The sequence below is a fragment of the Phocoena sinus genome, chromosome 13 (assembly GCF_008692025.1).
Source record: "Phocoena sinus isolate mPhoSin1 chromosome 13, mPhoSin1.pri, whole genome shotgun sequence".
In the NCBI taxonomy this organism is placed as follows: Eukaryota; Metazoa; Chordata; class Mammalia; order Artiodactyla; family Phocoenidae; genus Phocoena; species Phocoena sinus.
In genome coordinates this window covers 2694858-2700226 of record NC_045775.1, presented here as the reverse complement: position 1 = coordinate 2700226, position 5369 = coordinate 2694858, and the positions used below count along the sequence as shown (strand labels likewise).

At 38.0% G+C, this 5369-nt stretch overlaps 1 pseudogene; it reads left to right on the top strand.

Moving 5' to 3' along the window:
* Positions 1-2499: 2499 nt before the first annotated feature.
* Positions 2500-5023, top strand: LOC116764594 (annotated as a pseudogene).
* The last annotated feature ends 346 nt before the right edge of the window (positions 5024-5369 follow it).

Below are 5369 nucleotides of genomic sequence, written 5' to 3'. Positions count from 1 at the left end.
GAATATGAAGAGGAAGGATGAGTCAGAGGTGACTCCAAGTTTTCAAATTTGGTAAAAGGTTTTGGAGCGTTCACTTTATTATGTGGTACTGAGCAGAACTGAGTGAATGCAACCATTACAAATTACAGCGGACCAGACTTCCAGCAAAGCTGTGCATCTGGAACATATACTCTGAGCAGGAAGGGAAGGGTCAGCTGAGCCACTCAACTGCCATAAAGTCAACTCACTTTATTTGATTGACTAGATAAGGATGAAGCAAACTAAAAGGGGACACGCTGACAAATGACAAAAAGAACAGTAGACATCAAAGGCACAGTACAGAAAAAAATGCATAAAAGCTGAAGAGTCTGAGGACATTGGCACAAAGATAAATAGATAACCTATCTCAGTAGCCCATGGTGGTGGTCATATAAATTGTCCCTATTTAAAAATGTTGATTTTGACTCATCATAGCAATGTTTAAAAACAAAGAAATATATGTAACAAGCTTTGGAATTATTTTAATAAAAATTGTGAAAAAAAATTAAATGTTAAAATTTTCATTACCTGCAATATTTATATATGTAAATAATCTTGCCAAATATTATTGGGAAAGTAGTTGAACAGTTTGTTAGTAAGTAGAATTCATATGTGGAGGAATAGAAAGAGTAAATATAAATTTTTTTCCTTTACTACTCATTCAAATGTATTGTTGCCATTCAAAGTTTTTTTTTATAACTTCAACTTGTAATACTATTTGATAATGGAATTCTATTGTAATTAATATAATCAAATATATTTCATCTGAGATTCATTTGGGACCTAGCCATTTATACAAATACCATGTTCTATTGAATTTCAGTTACTAAAATAGAAATTATGTCAAAATACATGCAAGAAATGATATAGTGAAAATGAACCTAGAATGTAAATATTAATGTGGCTATTTTAGACTGTTTCTTGACATTTTTTTCATATTAAAGCAACATAATCCTTTTATTATAGCCATAGTCTATTATTATTATTATTTAAATTTCAAGAGTTTGTGGTCTCTTTAGTTGCTCAATTGCTATTATTCATATTAATTACATATTTACCATATAGAATTTCAGATTGTAATTTGGAAGCTGGCTAGCAGAATAAGTCATTAGCTATCAAATTATTTAGTAAAAATTAAAGCACATAACATTTTCTGTAATAATGTAGTTAGAAGCATATGTTCTTGAGTAAATAGACTAGTCATTCATGGAATATGGGATTAAGTGCACTAGCAAATCTGTTCCCACCCAAAACTCAGATTCTAGGCAGAGGTTTTTTTTTTTTATAGGATATTTCCTCTCAGAGGCTGTGTGAGGTTAAAACTGGTCCAAAACAAAGTCTGTGAGGGCAACTTAAGTCAAGAGACTGAGCAACTGTCCTTTGCAGGACAGGGATTGTAAAAGGAAGTCACAATCTAGAATTAGATATGGATAGAAACTGAACTATCCATTGTCCATAGACAATAAACATTGTTTCTTCCAGTTTCAAATTTTGTTTTCAGTTAAATGGAAAATCCATCCAATCACGTTAAGATATTAAGTGCTTGCTGTAAATTAACAAAGTTAGTGTTGGGGTAGGTATGGCATGTTAGCTTGGATGGGATTCTACGAAAACACTGTGACATATTGCAAATGTTACAAATTGTGTGATCTTTTCAAAATTATTTAGCTTTCAAAAACCTCATTTCCTCACTTATAAAATGGAAATAATAAAAACTACAGGGCAATCTGTTGTGAAAAATAAATACATAGTAAAGATATATAGTAGTTGACACAGAGGAGTTGACATATGATGTTAATCCCTGACCTCTTCCCCTTAAGATGGAAAAGTTGCTCAGGTCTTATGTCTTTTGCAAGGCGCATAGGACTCGCAGAACTTCCAGCCATTCATAGTCCCCCCGGTGTCATGTCAGACATCAAGCAGTTACATATTGGAAGATGCAGGCAGAGAATTCCTTGGCAAACTCTTTTCCGTAGAGTTGAATTCCTTGCCATCCTTGGATTTCTGTACTGCAATAGATGCCTATTTTTAGTTGCAGTAGAATACCTATTCTTTGCCCAAATCCTAGAATGCACCAAATGGGAAGCAAAATATGCTTAGAAAGGCAAATGGAGCAGTTTCACAGATTCCCTGGTCACATGGGGCCCTGAGTGCTCTGCGGCTCCACTGTTCCAGGTACATGTGTTTTGTTCTGGGGAAGATTATATATAGGATGCATGAACAACGAGGTCCTGCTGTACAGCACAGGGAGCTATATTCAATATCCTGGAATAAACCACAATGGAAAAGAATATAAAAAAGAATGCATATATGTGTATAACTGAGTCGTTTGCTGTACAACAGAAATTAGCACAACACTGTAAATCAACTATACTTCAATAAAATAAATAAATACACAGAAAAATTTTTAAAAAAGGAAGGTGGAGGGAAGATCCTGATGTGCCTTCCAGTCACGGTAAGACTCAGCTTTGTGTGAGAGGCATGCGAGCACTGGAGGCTGGTGTGGAGTGCAAGCTGAGGAGCCGCTTGGTGGAAAGGCTGTGCTGGTCCATGTTAGGTGTTTGCTTTGGAAACCAGTGTCCAGCGTTGTAAGTGCGCTGGACACACTTAACATTTACCCACACTTCACTCCCCCCACGTGTCAGATGCCCCAGCACCTGGTAATTTGCACCACAACAGCCATTCACGTGCTCCAGGTGTTCAAGAAATGTCCATTGCACAAATGGATAACCATGTTGAAATATGGATCATAACTTTCAGAGATGAGGATTGAACTTTTTAACCCCCTCTAATAGAATAAACTGTGTGTGTATGTGTAGAAAAGTGTCTGTTTAATTCTCATATCAAGCTGCAAGGCTGCTACATGTTCCCCCATTTCATAGAGAAACTAAAGACTAGAAATGTTAAGCTAGTCAGTGGTGGAAGTGGTTGAACCAGGTTTGCACTGAGGTCCTTCTGTGTGAAAGTCTAATTCCATTTAACAGCACCTCGCTGACTTTATAGACAAGCCCTCTTCTGTTTCTCTTGATTATGACTTCTAACTTAGAGTGCTTTTTGCAGGATTTGTATTTCCAATTAATATCCTCAGTTCTTTTCGGTGTGAGAGTAGCTAACGAGCTCTCTCTTAACACAGAGACTCATCTGGCAACACATCTATATTTTTTATACAGATACCTGATCAGTTTGTTGATTAATTTCAATCCAGATTTAAGTCTTTCTTTAGAAACGTGGAAGGTTTTTCCTCAATAAGAATTTAACTTTCTTCCTTCGTACTGTGATCCCTCTTCAGAAAGATTCTAAGCATCTTTACTGAGAACCAGTAGGCACAGGCCTGAAAGACTTTCATTATGTGAAGAGGGTGTTCGGCTAATTACGAGAAAAACATTGGACAGAAACAGACTGAAAACAGATATTCAGTATCACTTTAATTAGGCTGTACTACTTGAGGAGTCTCTTCAAAATAATAGTCTTGATATTATTATAAGCATGTTTAACAAAAAGGCATCTTGGCAATGCTTACTGTCAGACCTGGCAATTAATTGAACTGACATTAATATTTAGACATTTAAGCAGAGCTCGCTGCACCTGGGGCAGCGGGTGATAGAGCTGCTGCAGGAGACCCATCAGTACTGGGGGGCAGGGGCGGGGGGAGGCAGAAGTACTGCCGAGCTGGGCCAGGGACCTCAGGGGCCACAGGAAGTGCAGAGATCAGAGACCACATCACATCAGACGTTACAGAAAAATCACAAGAGATTTTAGAGTAAAATTCTACTTTACCAAATAATCTATCACCTTCTTAAAAGCACTATCATAATTAACGCTATGGAATGAGTGAAGACAATGAGCCCCTGATATTTAGGAAAAATGTCAGGCAGTGATCATTTTAAAAGCAGAATAAGAGGGGCAACAAGCACACGCAGTACCAGGAGTGGTGGAAGGGTCCGCATGTTGGGCAGCATTTCTAAATGCGTAAATGTTAGTAATGCTTCAGTTTTTCTCTGTACCTTGCTATGTAATTTTAAAAAAATAATAATCTGCCATGAATAAGCAAAAAAAGGAAACAAAAAAGAAAGAAAAGGAAAGACCGTGCGTCACAGACAAGGGATGTCTTAAGGACATTTTAAGAGCATTTTAGTGGTTCAGAGGGAACCACTGGGAAACTCCTGGATGAGGACTGATGAGCCACCCATGGTGTGGACACCACTGAACAGGACCCCACTAAGCTTTGGATGACCACCAAAAGCACATATAGTGTGGCGCTAACACTGCAGAGGACTCCATCCCGGACGGTGAGGTCACCGTTCTTGGTGTCGCATGAGAACAGGATGAGAAACCGGGCTTTACCAAAAAGGCCTCACGTGGTAAGTTGGACAGCTTGTTACCAACATGCTTACCGGGTGGTTCTCCTTATTGATCTGCTCGATCAGATGTCTCAGCTACTAATATAGTGAAAGACCACATTTTTAAGCCTGGAAGAGCAGCATCTCACCGACCAGCACAGCTAGAAGAACTAGCAGAGGAACCTGGAGTCATCCTGGTACAGAGGTGCAAGGTGATTACAGGCTCCTGTTCTGTAAATGTACTTCTAACCACTTGCAAGACGCATGAGTGGGCTCTGAAACTGAACTCTTGGTGTGGCACATAGACCCCAATGTTGATTCCCAGTTCAGCCTGTGGTGACGGGAGTAGAGGCCTTAGAGCATCCCAGATAGGTCATTTCATGCCCATGCCTCATGAATGGACAGCTGAGGGGTCCAGCCTGAGTAGTTGAAGAAATGCAGTGCTCCAGAATCGTTCTGAATTCTCGGGTGTTCTCTACTTCAGCATGCCAACTTATTTCTGTGGACAGACACTAACATTCAGAGTTGCAACTGTGAGGCAACCAATGACAAAGATTGTCTTCTTGACCAAACTCTATCAAAGAAAATATGCTTGTTTGTACGAAAAATACGGTAATGTGTCCAGGAGTGATGAAGCAGCACATCAACAATTTACCTTCAAATAATTGTTTAAAGTTATTCAAACTTGTAATTTAGCTGTAAGTTTGAAAGTGATTCAGAATTAGCAGAATAATACACAGAAAGGAAAAGGTGTCTATGCTTCAGTTTGACTGTGCCCAGAGTAAATTTTGTTGCTCTCTTAATTGATCTAATTCAGATATATAAAAATTACTTATTAAAATTCACCAAATTAATAAATGAGTTAGTGAATAAAGGAAATATTAACTCATATTTTATAAACTTTAAGCTTACAAAATTGTCCTTCAAATATTTCTGACTCTGTATTTTTAAAATCTTGTCAGCATTGGTAAATATTTACATAAGATTAAAATTAAATTTCCCCTCTGTGTT